Here is a 9,896-nt window from a genome sequence, read left to right on the forward strand (position 1 = left end):
CTGTACTTGCCCAGAGTACTGGGACTCACAGTAGAGGACATAGCCATGTCCACATTACAGACAAGAACAGCCTGAGTTGGAATCCTGACTAGGCCAGAATCCATATCAGTACCCATAGTTAACCCCACTATAGCCTTGGGTTGGGAACTACCACTGTTAACTGTACTAGGGGGTGCAGGTGCCTTAGGGGAAACATTGGTAGGGGATGTACCTTTCTTGGTGCACTCACTGAACCAGTGAGAGGCAGATTTACAATAATTACACCAAGGTTTCTTTGGACCTTCTTTCTTCTTAGAATTTTGGGACCCCCCATTCATTCGATTTTTGAGGAACTGAGGAAGACTTCTGGTCTTTTGGTTTCTGATCCCCATCTTTTTGGTCTGCCTTTTTCTGATCACCACCTTGGACCTGGTTTTTCTGCTTAACCCTGGTTCTGACCCATTTGTCTGCCTTCTTTCCCAATTCTCGGGGAGAGGTCAGATCTAAGTCAATCAGGTGTTGGTGCAGCAACTGGTTCTGAAAATTGTTAAGTATTTAACAATTTTCACATGATCACATTATACAATCCTGTATAGTCCTTAACTTTACTTCCCAGCAACCAGCCTTCCAGAGCCTTAGTGGCACATTCAACACAATCAGTCCAGTCCTGAGTCTGTGTCTTCTGGGTATCTCTGAACATCAACCTGTACTGTTCAGTGGTTAGGCCAAACTCATCAATTAGAGCACTCTTCAGGGCAGTGTAATTGTTACTGACTGTGAGGAGCTTGTCTCTTCCTTTTTCTGAAAAGGAGAGCCACAAGATTGCTGCCCACTGACTTTGGGGTACCTGCTGTACTTTGCAGGCCCTCTCCAAAGCAGTTATCCATTTGTGGATATCAACCCCAACTTTGTAGGGGGGCACAATCTTACTCAGGTGTCTATTGTCATAGGACCTGTCTTTATCCTTAGGGATATTGCTGCCACAAGTGGACTCTAGTCCACTTAACTTTTGCTGTCTTGCAAGAGCAAGTTTTGTTATGTTATGTTATGTTAGTGCATATTTATAAAGCGCACGGCTACTCCCTGGAGTGTCCCGGCACTGAGAGCTGGTCATACGTCACCAAACATCAAGCACACCGACCACGATCGAACGGCTTATTGCTGAAAAACCCAAGTTTTAAGACTTTTCATAAGAGTCAGAAGGTCTGAACTCTGTCTAATGGGGAGGGGGAGACGGGTCCACAGCCGTGAAGCTACCACATGAAAAGATCTCCCACCCATCCGAGACAATCTCACCCTAGGAGTGACAATCAAAAGCTGTGATGAGGATCTCAGGTTGCGCTTAGGGAAATAGGGCTGAAATCTATCCCTAAGGTAGGGTGCTCCAATCTTATGAAAGGCTTTAAAAACTAGGACCAGGGCTTTGAACTGGACTATTTTCCGTACAGGAAGCCAGTGTAGTGACGACAGGAGCAGGGTGGTATGAGTTCTAGAGCCTACCAAAAAGATGGCTCTAGCTGCTGCATTCTGAATCACTTGTAGCTGGCCCAAAAGATATTCAGGCAGGCAGAGATACAAGGAATTCACATAATCTAGTCTGGATATTATTAAGGCCTGAACCACTGTCTTCCTGTAAGGGATGGACAGCAGAGGGAGAAAGTTTCGCAACATTCTCAACAGCCCAAAGCATACCCCGGCTACCGAGTGTATTTGCGCCTTCATAGAGAGGGTTGAGTCCAGCTTAATTCCCAAATTTTTCACCTGAGAAACAGCTGACACAGGGGGTGACATATCCTGGGGCCACCATTCAGACCAGATGTCGGGTGGCCGGTGCCCAAAAAAGATAATCTCTGACTTCTCTGAGTTACATTTAAGATGGTTATAACTCAGCCAGGAGAAGACTTTAGTAAGGCAGCTGTTAATCAAATTGCCATCAAACTCTACTCCTTTCTCACAAGTAAACAGCAGCTGAGTGTCGTCAGCGTATGACACTATCTTGGCACCAAATTTCTCCGCAAAAGTGGCCAAAGGGGCCATATACAGGTTAAATAATGTGGGGCTCAAGATTGAACCCTGAGGCACCCCCACATTCAGTGAAGGAATCTCCGCCGAGAAAGGGGGGTCCAGATGGTTTGGGAGCGATTAGCGAGGAAGGACATAAACCAACTCAACACCATGCCTCCAATACCGCTGTTTTTAAGTCTTTGCAGTAATCTTGAATGAGGCACGGTGTCGAAGGCTGCAGAGAGGTCCAACAACACCAAAACAGCATTGCCACCTCTATCCAGTGTAGCTTTAATGGATTCTGCCACCTCCAGTAGACCCGTTTCGGTGCTAAAATTGGCTCTAAAACACAACTGACTTGGGTGTAACAGCGCCTCAGTCTCCACATCATTTGTTAAAACCTGATTTACAAATTTTTCCAAAACTTTCGAGAAGAAAGGCAGAAGGGATATAGACCTATAATTGTAGGCTACCTCAGGATCCGCCAGTGGTTTCTTGAGTAGTGGAAGGATTTTAGCATGTTCCCACAGTTGTGGCATCATCCCTTCACGCAGAGCGGCGTTCAGGATAGGATTCACATAGGGATTAATCACATCCGCCAAGACGGATAAGACCTTTGCCGGACAAGGGTCAGTAGGTGACCCTGATTTCAAAGTGTTCATGAACACCGAAGATTGTTCGAGAGTCAACTCCGGAAACTCCATAAGGGAGGCACTCAAACTGGGGCCCACCGCTTGGTGGTCGCCCTCACGGACCTCCAACCTTGTGATAGGAGCTACAAAAGAGTCCTGAATCAGTTTGATTTTTTCATAGAAAAAAGGGCCATTCTCTCCGTCCAGTACTTTGTAGGTTTAAAAGGTTGGCTCATCGCCGTCGGAGCGGAGAAATCTTTCACAACATTAAACAAAGTTTTACTTTTATTGGCCGCCAAGTCAATTTTTGTTGACAGGAAAGCTTTCTTTTCCTCCTGGACTTTCTTATAGTGAGTTTTCAAGGCCAATTTATAAGTCAGTTTGTCTGAAAGATGATAGCTCCTCCGCCATTCTCTTTCGAGATGTTTGCAATGCCGTTTACTATCCCTTAAGGCCTCAGAAAACCAAGGAGCTGAGACTCGGGTAGTTTTCATCTGTTTTTCCGAGGGAGGAGCCAGCTCAGAGGCGTGTTGTTGTAACCATCCCTCTAAGGTTATCACATCTTGCTCTAGGACACCACTTAAGGGAATCGGTTGCTGTCGCAGCGCGCACGTTTTGCTTGGGCTAGGGCAAGTTCTTCCCTCTCAATCCTGATTTGGACTTCCCTCATCCTAGCCTGGTGTTCTCTCCTCTGAGGAGAAGTCATTCCCCTCTGAGAACCCCTTGAAGCATTGGAGTGGAGAGATTCCCTGGAGTGGGATCTTTCCCTCCTATACCTCTGGCTAAGTCCACTTGTAGGCCTGAATGGGGCTGTCCCATTCTCAGCCCCAAATAGACTTAGGTTAGCCTGGCTAAGTCTCCTAACTGGAACCTGGCTGTCTACCTCTTCCCCAGAATCTTCCTCCTCCTCAACCTCATCATCATCTATGACAGTAGGGTCAGGGGCATTTTCTGTTGAGGGCAGTACCTCATCTCCATTGATTGACAGACCTTTAGAGGCCTTAAGAGCATCATGTTCCTCCATGAGCTCAATCAGGTGTCTGAGGGGAGGGTGAGAACCCTGTTTTAACCTTCTGTCAGTGCACAAGTGCCTTAGCTCTTGGAATGTTAGGGTATCATATCTGGAAGGTATCCTTAAAGGATCTACCTCCACTGGGAGAGATCCACTTGGCTCTGCTCTCAGAGACATGATCTAGTGAGGTGTGGTGTGTGCACCTACCTACACTACGTGTTTCCTACTAAACCTCTCTAGGAGTTGTAGTCAGGGTGTGCTAGGCCCTTTGGTCTACAACAACTAAGTTCAGAAGAACTTAAGTATTATAAGTCTTGTTATATGTACCTATGGTACCTAATGTTATCTTTCAAATGATATCTCAAAGATTACAATTGGTAAAACAACAGCAAGCTCTTATCCCAACCGCTGCACACCAATGTGAGAAGTTGGCCTAATATGTGATGTCCACTATTCTAGTGGGCACCCTGTATCAGTCCAAACAACCCTTATGGTGATGGTTGTAAAGTCAACCTTATAGACCAGCTATCCTAGTGGTAGCATGGACAAAGCAGTCTTAGGCTAAACTCAAGAGGCCATGTAAAGCCAGCTGTTTTACCCTATGTAACCCCTTTAATACAAAGTGAAAGGACACCACACAAGTTATATATAAAAACATATATGTATTTATTACTAACACAATCCTCTGAACTCTTTATGAGGTCAGAGGCATAAGCACATAACAAGATACTCAATTATCATACATTAAGTTGCACAAAATACAGTAGAGCCCTAGGGGCACGTAAAACCATATACTAAAATAGTGGTATAAGAACCACGTCATGAACAAAGGATAGGCCTAGGGCCTAGGGAATCGCTGGGGCTATGCTGTACTAACGAGAGTTAGGGAGCAGGAGGCCCACGGGAAGCGTGTGCAGTGTCTTTACACACACGCGAGTTACCATAGAGTTAGAATGGGAATGAAAGAAATGGAAACTAGTTCTTTTAGGACACTTCCGGATGGACTAGGAGTAAGCTACTTGAAACTTAGACACTAGGATAGTCAATACCCACAGGAGTACTGAAATACTCGCGTTACCTCACCCACAGGAAGCGGGTGCATAGGTGTCAAAGTGTGTCGGGTTTCATCGCTGAATCCTATGGAGCCGTGAAGAAAGATGCTGCAGGCGACCAGGAGAGAAGTGTCAGGGTGGATCCAAGGGCGGATCGAGGATGAAGAGTACCTGAAAGCAAAGGGGACAGAGTCTGGGTCACTAGCCAGTGACCAGGAAGGAACCAGGAAGGAACCAGGCGATGTCGCGAAGCAATCAGGTGATGTCGTGAAGCTTGACTCTGCAGCCACGTGGACCAGGGAGTGTCGAAGACAACCAGGAGCAGGATACGGACTGTCCCACAAAGGATCTCACTGTTGGCGGTGTCGGCTTCCGGATTGGAGTCAACAGGCCTTGGCAAATGCAACCCATGCAGAAATCAAATATTTGCTTCGGGATAGACCAGCAAGGTCTATGGGGCTTCTCCTTTGCTGGGAAGCAGGGGCCCACCTGGAGCAACCAGGCAAGTGGTGTAGATTCAAAGGTTCGTCTTCACAGAGGCCACTAGCCAACAGGCAAGTAACCGGACAGACACGTCAATCAGGAAAAAGCAGAAGGTCCCCACGCAGAACTCGTGGAGTGGGAAGGGCTGATCTTTGGTGCAGTTGATGCTCAGGGCTAAGGCTTCTCAATCCCCAAACAACTTCGAGGGTGCCTCTGAAGCTGCACAAGTAGCAAGGAACAGCCTTTTCAAGATGGCCGGTCCCACGTCTCTCGTCGCCTCCACGGGTCTCAGCTTTGCACGGACTGTGGATCGGGGTCAGAGAAGTCTGGAAGTCTGGCTCTTGTTGGACTCTGTGCTCGGGCTCCGGCGGGAGCGTCGACAAAGTAAACTGCTGATCGCTGGATGGTGCCTGTTTGCACAGGGTGGTCACTCCTTGACCACAAGGGAGATTCTTCAGTCGTCTTCTGTAAGGAGATCGTCGAAGGTCCAGAGTTTAATTTCAAGTTTCAGTTCAGGATAAATCTAAAGTCTCTAGACTCAGCTCCTACCTATATACTAATCTGGTGGGCTGGATTACCTGCTAGGTCCCTCCTATGGGTGGGACCAGGGAAGGGGGTGGTTACACCCCTTTCCCTTTGTCCAGTTTCGTGCCATAGCTGGGGCTGGAGTGCCCCAGCACCGGTTTGAACCGGACTATGCATGGGACTCCTTGTGTGCCCCAGGCAGTGTCTCATTTCATTCAGCCCTCCCTGCCCCAAAACACTATGGCCTGTCTGGGGTGGTGCTAGCACCTCCCAAGACAGGAAACCTATTGTCCAAGCCTCCCTCGCTGGAAGGACTCCCAGCAGCAGGAGGTCAGACTTGTGTCTGTGGCAGCAGCATCCATTTTGTGATGCTGAGGCTCTGGTTAACTTTAACCGGGATTAGTAGGAACAACATGTCTTCTCCCTCTAGAAGGGTGGAATGCTACCCCCATCGCCAGAACTGGTGAGGGGGTAGTATTCCAAAGCGTATGACACCTTACACGGCATGTTTTGATAAAGCCAAACCAAAGTTAGCATTCAACCGCGTGGATTATAATGCACTTAAGAGTATATGGTATGGCTATATCATAGAACAGCTATAAGGACATGGTTCCTAAAGCTGCAGACAGGCTCAGCTCATGCTAGAGCCTCATCTCACATAAAACCAAGCACTCTGCCTTCAGGATTGTTAAGGCCTGCCATAGGAGTGACTTATAGGTGCATCTGTGTCTATATATAAGGGTAGGTCTAGGAATACTATACCTAAGAAAGGGGTGATTACACAACCTTGCCCCAGCTGAGTGATCAGCCAGTTGTGTCAGTTTGGATGGCCAGCCAGGGGTGGCATAAGATAAGCTGCAGCGCCTGGTAGGCCTTGGGTGCACCTATGCCCTGGGTACCTATGGTACACTGTACAGGGACTCACAAGAGCGACCCATTTCCCAATTGGTGATGTACCTCAAGTACATGGCATTAATTTAGAGAGAGAACAGCTGGGCTGTGGATCTGATTAGCAGGCCCACAGCCACATTAAAGTCTAAAACCAATGAAGCAAAAAGCAAAAAGTGGGGTGACTATAGGAAAGCAGACCCTACTCTCCTACAGGGTACTCCACCTAATAGACAAGGCCACCCAAACACACATGAACGCACTCCTTTGACGGTTGACGCTGAAAAAGCATTCGAAAGAGTGGACTGGGGCTTCCTTAGTCATACAATGTCCAAAGGCGGTCTAGGGATTCCGTTCGGGGGTGAAACACATCCTATTAGCCTATATCTGGAGTTACCAGATCCAAAAGATTCCCTCCCCGCCTTCTTAGAAAGAACTGGACGCATTTGGCCGGGTTTCAGGTTATCAGGTTAACGTTGGGAAATCACTGATACTGAATCTGTGTCCAGCACCCCTGGTTCCAGGCATCAGGGAGAGATGACTATCTCGAATTCGAATGGTGGATTCCATTCCCTATTCAAAAAGGATGCACAAAGTTCCCCTAGGGAGTGATATTAATATAGAAGAAAAAATGGTAATCCTTCCTCTCTCCGAGTGTGGTTGTATGTGAAAATCAGGGGCAGGTGTCCCTTATCGGAACTAGGGATGCCTCACACAACCGGCTAGTTTAACGACTGCTGTCATATCACCAGCAAATTGTCTCGTGTCATCATCGGCTTCCTGCTCCTACGTCAAGCCGGCGCTGCAATGCCTGATGGGTAGCACTTAGTGCTACACTTTTGCGGAGATCTTTTGTTCCTGGCCGTTTGATTGAGTGAGTGTGAGGGACCCAAATGGTAAAGTAGTGAGCGTGAGGTGAGGTGTACTAAAAAAGGTTAGTGTAGTCTACTCTGGACACTTTATTCATGCAGCTAACTACCTTGTTTAAAATAAGAGGGGTATGGGGACTCGACCAAACTATGGGTGGGAGACCCGTTCAACCCTCATTAGTGATCAGGTCAACATGTTTCATGCCGTCATGGCAATTCGTCAGGACCTAAATAGTGCTCATAAACTAGAGAAGAGCCCTGGTTGGGCTGAGGAGTAACGCAGATACAACCTGAAGGGTCAGAGACCGGAACAGGAAGAGTTTCTGTATTGCAATCTGCCCTACGAGAAAATGAGAAAAAAAGACACATAATAGTGACTGCGCTCCAAGGGATTTGACAACCAATCATAGAATCCAAGTGTAAATCGCTAATTAACGTCCACCCGGAATGTGTGTGTAACCCGTGAAATGGAGAGAGGTGGAAAATGTATTATCAACAACTCAAATGATTTTTTAGATTGGGTATAATATACCATGTTGGGTTACCAACAAACATATGCTCAAGCAACATTGTGGTCGGATATATTTGGTTGGTAATGTGAGGAAAAAATCATAATAATAATCATGAAGCCGAAGGAAGCACGTGAACTGAAGGATTAAAAAGTCAATTGCTTTGGACTTACCCTCAGTTATGTTATGTTATGTTATGTTATGTTATAATGAATTTCTTGAGCGCACTGTCACCATAAGTTTCCTGGCGCTAGTCGGATTTTAAAGGAAGACAAAAGGATAGTTAGTGAGGATGAGGGAAGAGTAGTGTTTTTAAGGATTTCCTAAAGGAGAGGAGGGAGCAGGAAGACTTAAGTGAGAGTGGAAGGGAGTTCCACAGCTCGGGGGCCAGCCAAGAGAAGCTGCGGCCGCCCGATCTAGTGAGTTTAAAACGAGGGACGACTAGGAGCTGGAGGTGGGTGGACCTCAGAGTGCGAGAAGGACAGTAGGGAGTGATTAGGGATTTGAGAAAAGCAGGGGAGGGACCGGAGAGGGCTTTGAAAACCAGGCAGTGGACCTTAAAAATGATTCTTTCGCTGACTGGTAGCCAGTGAAGATGGCGTAGTAGGGGTTGAGCCGACTGCCATCTAGGGATTTTGAGAGCAAGCAGGGCAGCCTGGTTTTGGACGATCTGTAGCCTGGACAGCTGAGATTTGGGGAGGCCATGATAGATTGAATTGGAGAAGTCAAGCCGGGACATCACCAGGGCTATTAAGACTTGCAACAAGGCCTCAGGGGTCAGGAGGTGGGCGACTTTCCGTATCCTGTATAGCTGGAACATACAGGAAGATGTTACTGCGCTCACTTGGGCCTTGAGAGTGAGCCCAGAGTCGATCAGGACCCCGAGGCTCTTTACACAGCCAGCAGGAGAGGGAGGTGTTCCGAGCTCAATAGGCCAGTACTGAGGGCCCCAATAAGGGGCACTTCTCCCAGGAAGGAGGAGCTCAGTCTTGCCCGGATTGAGCTTGAGTTGCTGTAGAAGGTCCCCAAAGACTGCTTGGGTGGGACCAACGCCCTCAACTAATAATCTGGGGAAATAAGGAAGGAAGCGGAGGTCTTAGTCCATTTGAGGAGAGCTATGGTCTATCCTCAAGGCAAGAGTGTTCATTGCAGCGAAGAAAACCACCAGCTAGTCTCACTGAGGTTGTTCAGACCGGCCGGTGGTGTCAGCGGGAGCATACCACTCTGGTTGAACTGCATCCCAGCCGGGAACCTAGTCAGTTGATCCCGGGTCACCACAACAACACCAGCGCCACGCCATGTGGAGACCGCGATGCCCCCAAGGTGACATGCCCAGTCAGGACACATCTCCCTCACATTGCTATCTCACATCCGGTCGATGTAAGTTGCGAGCCGCCGGTACATCGCGGCCCACAGGTATAGCCACCGCTGCGGCCACGGACCCGGGCACCCCAATGGCCCCTTAACCATGCTTACAGCCCAGTAGAGGGCCGCTCCCCCGCAACCCCCCCAACGGCAGGAAACTCATGGTCAGCCGACCACGCCTTTAGGTTTTACTGCGTCCTGCTGAGGTCTGGAGACAGTGTCCAGCCCAATGACCCCCTTACCTTGGAGGCGCGAGGAAGTTACCTCTGCACCTAAGCCCACAGAACCGGCGCGGCTCGGTCGTGAAGCAGCTGGTAGTGCGGTAATAGTTCTCGGCGCCCATATATCCCAATTGGTGATCGTGGTTAAGGGCGTGTAAGTTAGTTGGTTGCTAGGCGACACGTCTCAAGCGGGCGCGGACTCCCAAGTATATGGAGATGACGACTTGTATGTGTCATCGTATCTGTCCAAGCGCCATCTTGGAATGGGATATAGAGTTATAGAAACAGAATATTCATAGGATGGATATGTTAAAGCCAAATTAGAACATCCGTTGTGGTTGCCAGATCAATTATCGA

The sequence above is a fragment of the Lissotriton helveticus genome, chromosome 4_1 (genome assembly GCF_964261635.1).
Source record: "Lissotriton helveticus chromosome 4_1, aLisHel1.1, whole genome shotgun sequence".
Lineage (NCBI taxonomy): Eukaryota > Metazoa > Chordata > Amphibia > Caudata > Salamandridae > Lissotriton > Lissotriton helveticus.